Source organism: Scyliorhinus torazame, chromosome 27, assembly GCF_047496885.1.
Source record: "Scyliorhinus torazame isolate Kashiwa2021f chromosome 27, sScyTor2.1, whole genome shotgun sequence".
NCBI lineage: Eukaryota > Metazoa > Chordata > Chondrichthyes > Carcharhiniformes > Scyliorhinidae > Scyliorhinus > Scyliorhinus torazame.
In genome coordinates, this window is record NC_092733.1 from 12,191,128 (window position 1) to 12,204,868 (window position 13,741).

General features: G+C 48.3%; 1 protein-coding gene across 1 annotated transcript in view; it reads right to left on the minus strand.

Moving 5' to 3' along the window:
• Window positions 1-13,741, minus strand: part of LOC140403226 (complement C3-like) — a 466,462-nt gene that overhangs the window by 225,561 nt on the left and 227,160 nt on the right. The gene's annotated exons all lie outside the window — the stretch shown is intronic.

Here is a 13,741-nt window from a genome sequence, read left to right on the forward strand (position 1 = left end):
GATACATCTACCCGATTGCAAGAAGATAGTCTCCAACCCAGACGAGAACACAGGATGAAGATCTTCATTATAATTTTTGGACTCTCTGGACTATTTAGCCTCAATGGCCACTCGGTAGTAAAAAAACGACCTAAACGAGACCTGCCTTCCAATACCTATTTATATATGTCATATCTTTATGCCAAAAAATTGAACGTAAGCAAGTGTTGGGTTTGTACCCACATCCCCGTCCATTCAAGGGAAGGAATACCTCTCCAATCCCTCCTCTTTCATATTGCAGAGACAGTTGAATGGAATTTACGACAAAATCAAACAGGGAACAGGGGAAATAGGGCGGATATGGAAATATGGAGATCTGCTGGCTATGACATGACTAAATTTTCAGCTTCGTATCAACCTACCTATAATCATGCCTTGACTCCACCCTCCCTCACTGTCCACTCATATAATGTTCAAGGTTCCATGTGTTTTAATAAATCAGGGAAAGGAAAGTTAATGGGGCAAAGTAGGTGCAACCTTACAGTTGACTGGCAAGGACCGGTACCAGGCATATCCAACAAGGGCATGTTTAACTGTGATTACAAAGAACAAAGAAATGTACAGCACAGGAACAGGCCCTTCGGCCCTCCAAGCCCGTGCCGACCATACTGCCCGACTAAACTACAATCTTCTACACTTCCTGGGTCCGTATCCTTCTATTCCCATCCTATTCATATATTTGTCAAGATGCCCCTTAAATGTCCCTATCGTCCCTGCTTCCACCACCTCCTCCGGTAGCGAGTTCCAGGTACCCACTACCCTCTGCGTAAAAAACTTGCCTCGTACATCTACTCTAAACCTTGCCCCTCTCACCTTAAACCTATGCCCCCTAGTAATTGACCCCTCTACCCTGGGGAAAAGCCTCTGACTATCCACTCTGTCTATGCCCCTCATAATTTTGTATACCTCTATCAGGTCGCCCCTCAACCTCCTTCGTTCCAGTGAGAACAAACCGAGTTTATTCAACCGCTCCTCATAGCTTATGCCCTCCATACCAGGCAACATTCTGGTAAATCTCTTCTGCACCCTCTCTAAAGCCTCCACATCCTTCTGGTAGTGTGGCGACCAGAATTGAACACTATACTCCAAGTGTGGCCTAACTAAGGTTCTATACAGCTGCAACATGACTTGCCAATTCTTATACTCAATGCCCCGGCCAATGAAGGCCAGCATGCCGTATGCCTTCTTGACTACCTTCTCCACCTGTGTTGCCCCTTTCAATGACCTGTGGACCTGTACTCCTAGATCTCTTTGACTTTCAATACTCTTGAGGGTTCTACCATTCACTGTATATTCCCTACCTGCATTAGATCTTCCAAAATGCATTACCTCACATTTGTCCGGATTAAACTCCATCTGCCATCTCTCCGCCCAAGTCTCCAGACAATCTAAATCCTGCTGTATCCTCAGACAGTCCTCATCGCTATCCGCAATTCCACCAACCTTTGTGTCGTCTGCAAACTTACTAATCAGACCAGTTACATTTTCCTCCAAATCATTTATATATACTACGAACAACAAAGGTCCCAGCACTGATCCCTGCGGAACACCACTAGTCACAGCCCTCCAATCAGAAAAGCACCCTTCCATTGCTACTCTCTGCCTTCGATGACCTAGCCAGTTCTGTATCCACCTTGCCAGTTCACCCCTGATCCCGTGTGACTTCACCTTTTGTACTAGTCTACCATGAGGGACCTTGTCAAAGGCCTTACTGAAGTCCATATAGACAACATCTACTGCCCTACCTGCATCAATCATCTTAGTGACCTCCTCGAAAAACTCTATCAAGTTAGTGAGACACGACCTCCCCTTCACAAAATCGTGCTGCCTCTCACTAATACGTCCATTTGCTTCCAAATGGGAGTAGATCCTGTCTCTAAGAATTCTTTCCAGTAATTTCCCTACCACTGACGTAAGGCTCACCGGCCTGTAGTTCCCGGGATTATCCTTGCTACCCTTCTTAAACAGAGGAACAACATTGGCTATTCTCCAGTCCTCCGGGACATCCCCCGAAGACAGCGAGGATCCAAAGATTTCTGTCAAGGCCTCAGCAATTTCCTCTCCAGCCTCCTTCAGTATTCTGGGGTAGATCCCATCAGGCCCTGGGGACTTATCTACCTTAATATTTTTTAAGACACCCAACACCTCGTCTTTTTGGATCACAATGTGACCCAGGCTATCTACACCCCCTTCTCCAGACTCAACATCTACCAATTCCTTCTCTTTGGTGAATACTGATGCAAAGTATTCATTTAGTACCTCGCCCATTTCCTCTGGCTCCACACATAGATTCCCTTGCCTATCCTTCAGTGGGCCAACCCTTTCCCTGGCTACCCTCTTGCTTTTTATGTACGTGTAAAAAGCCTTGGGATTTTCCTTAACCCTATTTGCTAATGACTTTTCGTGACCCCTTCTAGCCCTCCTGACTCCTTGCTTAAGTTCCTTCCTACTTTCCTTATATGCCACACAGGCTTCGTCTGTTCCCAGCCTTTTAGCCCTGACAAATGCCTCTTTTTTCTTTTTGACGAGGCCTACAATATCACTCGTCATCCAAGGTTCCCGAAAATTGCCGTATTTATCTTTCTTCCTCACAGGAACATGCCGGTCCTGTATTCCTTTCAACTGACACTTGAAAGCCTCCCACATGTCAGATGTTGATTTGCCCTCAAACATCCGCCCCCAATCTATGTTCTTCAGTTCCCGCCTAATATTGTTATAATTAGCCTTCCCCCAATTTAGCACATTCATCCTCGGACCACTCTTATCCTTGTCCACCAGTACCTTAAAACTTACTGAATTGTGGTCACTGTTACCGAAATGCTCCCCTACTGAAACATCTACCACCTGGCCGGGCTCATTCCCCAATACCAGGTCCAGTACCGCCCCTGCCCTAGTTGGACTGTTTACATATTGTTTTAAGAAGCCCTCCTGGATGCTCCTTACAAACTCCGCCCCGTCTAAGCCCCTGGCACTAAGTGAGTCCCAGTCAATATTGGGGAAGTTGAAGTCTCCCATCACCACAACCCTGTTGTTTTTACTCTTTTCCAAAATCTGTCTACCTATCTGCTCCTCTATCTCCCGCTGGCTGTTGGGAGGCCTGTAGTATACCCCCAACATTGTGACTGCACCCTTCTTATTCCTGATCTCTACCCATATAGCCTCACTGCCCTCGGAGGTGTCCTTCGCAGTATAGCTGTGATATTCTCCCGAACAAGTAGCGCAACTCCACCTCCCCTTTTACATCCCCCTCTATCCCGCCTGAAACATCTGAATCCTGGAACGTTTAGCTGCCAATCCTGCCCTTCCATCAACCAGGTCTCTGTAATGGCAACAACATCATAGTTCCAAGTAGTAATCCAAGCTCTAAGTTCATCTGCCTTACCCGTAATGCTCCTTGCATTAAAACATATGCACTTCAGGCCACCAGACCCGCTGTGTTCAGCAACTTCTCCCCGTCTGCTCTGCCTCAGAGCCACACTGTCCCTATTCCCTAGTTCTCCTTCAATGCTCTCACCTTCTGACCTATTGCTCCCGTGCCCACCCCCCTGCCATACTAGTTTAAACCCTCCCGTGTGACACTAGCAAACCTCGCGGCCAGGATATTTATGCCTCTCCGGTTTAGATGCAACCCGTCCTTCTTATACAGGTCACACCTGCCCCGGAAGAGCTCCCAGTGGTCCAGATAATGGAAACCCTCCCTCCTACACCAGCTGTTTAGCCACGTGTTTATCTGCTCTATCTTCCTATTTCTAGCCTCACTGGCACGTGGCACAGGGAGTAATCCCGAGATTACAACCCTCGAGGTCCTGTCTTTTAACTTTCTGCCTAGCTCCCTGAACTCCTGCTGCAGGACCTCATGCCCCTTCCTGCCTATGTCGTTAGTACCAATATGTACAACGACCTCTGCCTGTTTGCCCTCCCCCTTCAGGATTCCCTCTACCCGTTCGGAGACATCCTGGACCCTGGCACCAGGGAGGCAACATACCATCCTGGAGTCTCTTTCACGTCCACAGAAGCGCCTATCTGTGCCCCTGACTATAGAGTCCCCTATTACTATTACTCTTCTGCGCTTTGACCCTCCCTTCTGAACATCAGAGCCAGCCGTGGTGCCACTGCTCTGGCTGCTGCTGTTTTCCCCTGATAGGCTATCCCCCCGACAGTATCCAAAGGGGTATATCTGTTCGAGAAGGGGACAACCACAGGGGATTCCTGCACTGACTGCCTGCCCTTTCTGGTGGTCACCCATTTCTCTGCCTGCACCTTGGGTGTGACCACATTTACATAACTGCGATCTATGACGCTTTCCGCCACCTGCATGCTCCTAAGTGCATCCAATTGCTGCTCCAACCGAACCATGCGGTCTGTGAGGAGCTCCAGTTGGGTGCACTTTCTGCAGATGAAGCCATGCGGGACGCTGGAAGCCTCCCGGACCTGCCACATCTCACAGTCAGAGCACTGCACCCCTCTAACTGACATTGCGTCAATTAATTAAAATTTGTCTTTTTTTTTTTTCAATACTTTTTTTTAAATTTCAAAGTTACTGTCAACTATCTGTTTCCTAGCACTAGATTTCTAATAGAAATGCGATAGCTAACTATAATACTCTCCGATCTCTGGCTTCGATATCCTCTAAATTATAATTAAGTTATTATGTTTAATTAGTTCCCAAATACTCAAATTTTTTTTAAATTTAGGTTAGAATCCCAACCAGCCACAGCTTTTCTGTGATGTCACTTTAGTTTCCCCCCGACACACACACAATTTGAAAAAAGGTATAAAAGTAAAAATCACTTACTTACCTTCTTCGTGTCTGAGATGTTCTCAGGTTCTCTTGCTGACAAAGACTGCTCCTCCACCTCCGATCCCTGACCTGCACAATGCTAATAATATAATAATATAATATGGCACTTACCTTACACCAATGGGTCTTATTATTAGGTTAGAGGAGGAGGGCGGGTGGGAGACACTGCACGTGTAGTGTCTCGGGTTTCCTCTCCACCAGAATTTATTAGTTGGGGGGGGGGGGGGGGGCGGGGGAGGACTTCCCAGAGGTCCGCGGGTCGAACTTCCGGTTCCCGCCTTATATAAAAACAAATAAAACAAAAGAAGAACAGACACGGGACCAGGTAAGGCTTTTAAATACACTACTCACCTCCCAGAAGGCCCCTGCGCACCGCTGCCGCCGAAAACCAAAGAGCTGCTCCTGTAAAGGTAAGGCTTTTAAATACACTACTCACCTCCAAGAAGGCCCCTGCGCACCGCTGCCGCCGAAATCCGAAGGGCTGCTCCTGTAAAGGCAAGGCTTTTTAAAGTAAGTACTCACCTCCCAGAAGGCCCCTGCGCACCGCTGCCGCCGAAATCCGAAGGGCTGCTCCTGTAAAGGTAAGGCTTTTAAATACACTACTCACCTCCCAGAAGGCCCCTGCGCACCGCTGCCGCCGAAATCCAAAGGGCTGCTCCTGTAAAGGTAAGGCTTTTAAATACACTACTCACCTCCAAGAAGGCCCCTGCGCACCGCTGCCGCCGAAATCCGAAGGGCTGCTCCTGTAAAGGCAAGGCTTTTTAAAGTAAGTACTCACCTCCCAGAAGGCCCCTGCGCACCGCTGCCGCCAAAATCCGAAGGGCTGCTCCTGTAAAGGTAAGGCTTTTAAATACACTACTCACCTCCCAGAAGGCCCCTGCGCACCGCTGCCGCCGAAATCCAAAGGGCTGCTCCTGTAAAGGTAAGGCTTTTAAATACACTACTCACCTCCAAGAAGGCCCCTGCGCACCGCTGCTGCCGAAATCCGAAGGGCTGCTCCTGTAAAGGCAAGGCTTTTTAAAGTAAGTACTCACCTCCCAGAAGGCCCCTGCGCACCGCTGCCGCCGAAATCCGAAGGGCTGCTCCTGTAAAGGCAAGGCTTTTTAAAGTAAGTACTCACCTCCTAGAAGGCCCCTGCGCACCGCTGCCGCCGAAATCCGAAGGGCTGCTCCTGTAAAGGTAAGGCTTTTAAATACACTACTCACCTCCAAGAAGGCCCCTGCGCACCGCTGCCGCCGAAATCCGAAGGGCTGCTCCTGTAAAGGTAAGGCTTTTAAATACACTACTCACCTCCAAGAAGGCCCCTGCGCACCGCTGCCGCCGAAATCCGAAGGGCTGCTCCTGTAAAGGCAAGGCTTTTTAAAGTAAGTACTCACCTCCCAGAAGGCCCCTGCGCACCGCTGCCGCCGAAATCCGAAGGGCTGCTCCTGTAAAGGTAAGGCTTTTAAATACACTACTCACCTCCCAGAAGGCCCCTGCGCACCGCTGCCGCCGAAATCCAAAGGGCTGCTCCTGTAAAGGTAAGGCTTTTAAATACACTACTCACCTCCCAGAAGGTCCCTGCGCACCGCTGCCGCCGAAATCCGAAGGGCTGCTCCTGTAAAGGCAAGGCTTTTTAAAGTAAGTACTCACCTCCCAGAAGGCCCCTGCGCACCGCTGCCGCCGAAATCCGAAGGGCTGCTCCTGTAAAGGTAAGGCTTTTAAATACACTACTCACCTCCCAGAAGGCCCCTGCGCACCGCTGCCGCCGAAATCCAAAGGGCTGCTCCTGTAAAGGTAAGGCTTTTAAATACACTACTCACCTCCAAGAAGGCCCCTGCGCACCGCTGCCGCCGAAATCCGAAGGGCTGCTCCTGTAAAGGCAAGGCTTTTTAAAGTAAGTACTCACCTCCCAGAAGGCCCCTGCGCACCGCTGCCGCCGAAATCCGAAGGGCTGCTCCTGTAAAGGTAAGGCTTTTAAATACACTACTCACCTCCCAGAAGGCCCCTGCGCACCGCTGCCGCCGAAATCCAAAGGGCTGCTCCTGTAAAGGTAAGGCTTTTAAATACACTACTCACCTCCAAGAAGGCCCCTGCGCACCGCTGCCGCCGAAATCCGAAGGGCTGCTCCTGTAAAGGCAAGGCTTTTTAAAGTAAGTACTCACCTCCCAGAAGGCCCCTGCGCACCGCTGCCGCCGAAATCCGAAGGGCTGCTCCTGTAAAGGTAAGGCTTTTTGGTCCAGGGTATGGAATATAACCTCTAACATTTCATGGGGACAGACATCCCCAATCTCCTGGATGACATCAGCTGATGATTTTACGGCCTATAATGGAACCTATTTCATATACGGCACTAAAGCATATCCATGGCTCCCCATTGATTGGACAGGATTCTGCTTTTTGGAATATGTTGTACCTCAAATGCGTCACCTACCCACCCTTAAGCACTCCCCCTCGTGTGCAAAAAGGACCATTTCTAAAATGGAACAGTTCTTTATGATGGCCTTTCCCTTGTACGGAACGGGCAAGGCATCCGACGAACTGATCCACATTGCCATAGCTTTGGAACAACTGGCGAACGTAACGGCAGCAGAAGCCAGGGAAACCGGAAAGGCACTGGCTGAGGTCTCAGCTGAGCTAGTAGCTGTCCGGACCGTGGCATTACAAAATCGACTGGCTTTGGATTATCTGTTAGCCTCGCAGGGAGGAACGTGCGCTATCATAGGTCAAGAGTACTGTACTTATATTCCAGATGGCTCTGAAAATATCACTAACCTGGCCGACCATATTAAGAGACAAGCTGCTCAATTTCAAGAGATTGGCAGTGAATTTCATGACTATAACCCGCTGGGTTGACTAGGATTGTTGGGTCACGGATTATTTGATTGGATCTTTAAGGCCTTCATTCTACTACCCCTAATTCTACTAGGGATAGGATTGCTTGGTTGCTTGTGTAAATGCATTTTCAAATGAGTCATGGATATACCTATTTAACGAGTTGTCATATGACAAAAGGAGGGAATGTGATATGGTACGAATTAAGTAATGGCATGATGGGAAAACTGGTCAATGGGAAGACTGGTCAAAAGGTTTGATACTATATGAGAAAGACTGAAACTACTCATTCCTGCTCCCCAGGCCCAGGTAAAGAATGCTGCCCCAACCATTTTCAGAGCTGTATGGCCGTAGGCCAACTCTGCATAACTTGAAGTCTGAAAAGATCAGCGAGGGTCAAGCCATTCCAAAACACCGGACCTCGGCAACTCCTGATAAAACTAACTCGTCATAACCCAGGGCCGTAGGAATTTAAAACAAAGATAATTCAGGAAGAAACAAGTCTATTCTGACCTTTCAATGTTCCTTCCGAGGACTAAATAAGGTATGAGTGATATGACCAAACATGGTCTGGTCTTTGCTTCCGTTTGTATTTCCGATCAAACTCCTGACCATACTGTTGTCACATAATCTTGATAAAGTTAATGTATAAATATTAAGCTAATTCTCCGCAAAGCGCAGAACTTGTGACAGACTGAGCAGTTTTGTTGACTGCCCTCTGACTTCAGGTTTCAGCCATTACTGCAAGCAGTTGTTTTCAAAAATAAAGCTTGTTATTCTGTCTTAACGAGTGTGTTGAATTTTTCTCTCACAGAAGCGAAAATATTGACTTTGACAGAACGGTTTTGAACTCTGGGTGAACCCTTTCACTGACTCCCGCAGAGCGAACTTGATCTCTAACCACAGGAATTCGGCCAGGTCGCTCACCCACACCCCTCCCTTCGATGGATCCGACACCCCTCCAGCGCAACAAAATCCGTCTCTGGGCTATCAGAGAGGGAAAGGTCAATACATCAGCATCTCTTCCCCCCCTGGACTCCCGGATCTTCCTACATACCAAATATCGCCACCTCTGGACTCGGGGACATCCTCACCCCAGGACCTCGGACATAACATTCGAGAACCTCTGCCAGAATCCCTCAATCCTGGGACACGCCCAAAACATGAGGACGTGATTCGCGGGCCCCGCGGCGCACCACCCACACCGACCCTACACCCCCTCAAAAAACTTGCTCATCCTCGCCACCGTCATGTGGGCCCAAGCACCACTTTAAACTGGATGAGGCTTAACCTCGCACATGATGAGGATGCATTCACCCGCTGCAAAGCCTCAGCTCATGTCCTGGCCCCATCCTCCTCCCCCAACTCCTCCTCCCATTTGTACTTCGCATCTTCCACTGGAGCACCCTTCTATTCCATCAGTTCCTTATAAATATCTGACACCAATTTCCAATCCCCAATTTCGTCCTCCGACAGAAGCTCATCTTGCAGCACTGGAGGCGCAACGCCGGGAAACACGGTACTTCTCTCCTCACAAAATCCTGAACCTGCAGGTACCTAAACCGATTCCCTTTAGGCAAACAATTCCTCCAACTCCTCAAGCCCCACAAATTTGCCCCCTATGAACAAGCCCCCGAAGTACTCTATCCCGCCTGCCACCAACCCTGGAACCTCGCATCCAGTCTCGCCAGCACATACCTATGGTTATCACAAATAGGCAACCAAAACAACATACCCTCTAACCCCAAGTGCTGCCTACACTGCCCTCACCCCCTCAAGGCCGACACCACCACTGGGCTAACGAAATACCTGGTCGGCGAGAATGGCAGAGGCGCCAACAAAAAAGCCCTGAAGCTCGTTCCCCTTTATGATGCCACCTCCACCCATGCCCAAACCGACCTCTCCTCCATGGCGCATTTCCTCACCATCGCAATGTTTGCAGCCCAATAATAATGTATCAAATTTGGCAACACTAAGCCCCACCCCCTCGCTCCGGCTCCAGAAAAACTAACCACGCCCGCAGGGCCTTCCCTGTCCACACAAACCCTGAAATCACCCATTAACTTTCCTGAAAAACGACTGAGGGAGAAAGATAAGGAGATTCTGAAACATGAACAGAAACTTAGGCAGCACCATCATTTTTACTGTCTGCACCCGCCTTGCCAGCGGCAATGGCAAAACATCCCACCTCCTAAAACACGCTTTCATCCCCTCTAGCGATCGGGCAAAGTTCAACATATGCAGCTGAGCCGAGCTCCGTGCCACCTGGATACCGAGTAATCTAAAGCTCGTCCCCACCACCCTAAACGGCAACCCTCCAACCTCCTTTCCTGCCCACTATCATTGACCGGGAACAGCTCACTATTTCCTACATTCAATGTATATCCCGAACACCGGCCAAATTCTCCCAAAATCCCCCCCATGCTGCCCAATGGGCTCAAATTATATAATAACAAATCACCCTATGTTCGACCTGCTCCCTCTCAAGCCCTCGAATCCTAAGGTCATTGCCAGTGGTTCTATTGCCAAGGCGAAAAGCAACGGGGAGAGTGGGCACCCTTGCCTTGTCCCACAGTGTAACCCAAAGTACCCCGTCTGAACCCAGCACCTCAAACAAATCCGTCCATTCCAACCGATCAAAAGCCTTCTCCCCATCCATCGCCACCATGCCTCAACCTCCTGCCGTAGATATCCTGAATGAATTTTAAAAGTGCCCTTTTATGTAGTTAGCACCTTAATTTAATTGGACAATTTGTTAATTTGATCTTACTTAAGAGTATAACAGGCTGGTCTACAAAATTACATTTTGACTTAGTTAGTTACAGTGTCCCTTAAAGGAGCTGTCAATTTGTTTAAATTGGTTAATTTGCTCAATTCCTTCACTGAAAAGAGCAAAGTGGGGTGGTAACCTGCTACTGGGCCTGCCAAGCTGGCCATTAACAGGTCCAGCCAGTTTGGGTCTTCTGCACCTGATGTATTATTACTGGGCGGAGAATGTGGAGAAGGTACGGAGCTGGGTCAGAGGGGTTAACTCCCAATGGGTCAGAATGGAGGAGTGTTTGTGTATGGGGTCGGGATTGAAGGTGCTAGCGGCAGCGCCGCTCCTGACGGCCCCGGGGAGATACTCAGAGAGTCCGGTAGTAATAGCTTCGTTGAGAATTTGGAGGCAGTTTCGACAGCACTTCGGGTTGGGGGCAGGGTCAAGGGAAATGCCGATTCGAGGGAACCATAGATTTGAGCCAGGGAACTGGGATGGAAATTTTCAGAGATGGGAGGAGAAAGGAATTAGAACACTGAGAGATTTATTTCTTGGGGGTCGTTTCGCGCTATTAAAGGAGCTGGGAGCGAAGTATGGGCTGGAGCAGGGGGAAATATTTAGATACATGGAGGTTCAAGATTTTGCCAGAAAGGAGATACAGAGCTTCCCCGTAGAGCCGGCTTCCACACTGCTGGAGGAGGTGCTGACGACAGGGGGACTGGAGAAGGGAGTAGTGTCGGCGGTTTCCGGGGCTATTTTGGAGGAGGAGAAGGCGCCATTAGAAGAGATCAAGGCAAAGTGGGAGGAAGAGTTGGGAGAGGGTATGGAGGAGGGGTTCTGGTGTGAGGTGCTCCGGAGGGTGAACGCCTCCACCTCGTGTGAGGTTGGGGCTGATACAGCTGCAGGTGGTGTACAGAGCGCACCTTGCAAGGGCGAGGATGAGCCGGCTCTTTGAGGGGGTAGAAGATGTGTGTGAACGTTGCAGGGGAGGCCCCGTAAATCATGTTCATATGTTTTGGTCCTGTCCAAAGCTGGAGGGTTACTGGAAGGAGGTTTTTATGGTAATCTCTAAAGTGGTACACGTGAAACTGGACCTGGGCCCTCGGGAGACCATATTCGGGGTGTTGGACCAGCCGGGTTTGGAAACGGATGCAGAGGCAGATGTTGTAGCCTTCACCTCGCTGATTGCCCGAAGGCGGATCCTGTTAGGGTGAAGATCAACCTCTCCTCCCTGTGCCCTGGCGTGGCGGGGGGGCCTGCTGGAATTCTTAACGCTTGAAAAGGTCAAATTTGAACTGAGGGGAAGAATGGAGGGGCTCGACAATTCATGGGCGTTATTCATTATGCACTTTCGAGAATTGGATCACATCGGACATTAGGGGGTTGGGGACTGGGAGTGTTGGGGGGAGGGGGGCGGTGTGTGTCAATGGTAACAATGGGTGATTCCTGATTCCTTTTTGTCATTTGTTTATGTTAACATGTGGGCCAATGTCTGTGGTGTGGTGGGAAGATGGGATCGTTGTTATTGATATGAGGATTGACATTACATTCGTTACTGATTATTGTTTATTGTTGGATGTAAATTTGGGAGAAAATGTGAAAAAGGAAAATAAAAAATATTTTTTAAAAACAGGTCCAGACAGTCAGCAGGCATCCGGCCCGACTGTGTGCTCCTCTTCTGCAGCTACGTTCGTGGCTGGATGTCCTTGGAGAGAGGGCATGCGGTGTCCTGCTGGCACGAATGAGGCCTTCCATGACTTGTGATTACCACAGAGGCTAGGCTGCATCTTCGGCCTCAAAACTATCATTTCATTTATCTAAAATGTGCTTTTTTTAACCTTAGGGAGCTGTCAATTTAGTTAATTTGTTTAGTTGCTCATTGATTAATAGATAAACGGGAGAGTATAACAGGTTGGTCCCCTTTAAAGTACTGTCAATCTGGTTAATTCTGGTTAAGATCACAGGTGCTGAAAAGAGTATAACGGGTTGGTTTCTATGACTGGGGTGCATCATTATCCCACATAAGTACATTTTATTTTAAATGTTAAATTATCGATTTTGTCCATTGTTACAATGCCCCTTTAAGGGGTCAACACTTTAATTTATTTAGTTAATTAGTTTCAGCCTTGGATTATTTTCTGTTTCGAAAAGAGTATAAGGTAAGAATGAAACTGTCTCTCAGCAGCTGTTTAATTATTTACTGGCTTATATTATTGAGGGCTGTCACTTTAATTATTTACGAGTTTATTTTATTGACTGTTAAGTTTTTGAAAAGTATAACGGGTTGGTAGTTTGGAAGCAGACGTATGAAAGAAATAGCAAGAAAAGTATTCGTGTCTGTGTAGTTTTGTACTTCATCAACTGGCTTGGTATAAAAATAGCAAGAGTACAGTGAAGACAGACTCAAAAATGGATTTCAAAAAGGAATTGGAGAGGCAACTGAGAGAAAGAAAATATGCAGGGCTACAGAGAAAGGGCAGGGAAGTGGGATAAGCCAAAACATTCTTACAGAGAACCAGCACAAGTTTGATGGGCTGAATAACCTGCTTCAGTGTTGTAAACATTGTATGATTCTAATCAGTTGTGATCATTTTAAAATTATACTGCAGTCAAACCTCAGAAAGTCTGTTGTTCATAGCCCAGATTGAGCCAGATATTTCCGAGAGTATCTACTGTTGCCTTATATGGGAACAGGTCATGTGCAGTCCACACCACCAGCGATGAGACACCTGGGGCAGGCTCAGGTAGCCTGTCAAAGATTCATCAACCGGACCATTGGCTGCTGGGACCCTCCTCTCGAGACCTCATTGGCTGGAAGCCAGATATGTTTCTGGAAAAGCGAATGGAGGGGGATAATAGTAGGCATCTCACAGACACCAGATGCAGAAGACAAGCAAAAGCTTGAAGCAAAGTCTCTGTGTGAAGTGACCTTGACCAGACCAGAAGGAAGCAAACAAGCAAGAAAAAGCCAGCAAGAATCACCTTTGACAGGTAGTATAGTCAAATCCTGGGTGTTTCTTGTCTGTATAGTGGGTAATTTACGGGTTAACTATATTTAATAAAGTGTTTTGCATTGTATCCATATACGTACTTTGGTCTACTCATATAAACACATCTGGGTAAACTTTAATTAAGGCGGGGCAGCACGGTAGTACAAATGGATAGCACTGTGGCTTCACAGTGCCAGGGTACCAGATTCGATTCCCCGCTGCGTCACTGTCTGTGCAGAGTCTGCACGTTCTCCACGTGTCTGCGTGGGTTTCCTCCGGGTGCTCCGGTTTCCTCCCACAGTCCAAAAACGTGCAGGTTAGGTGGATTGACCATGCTAA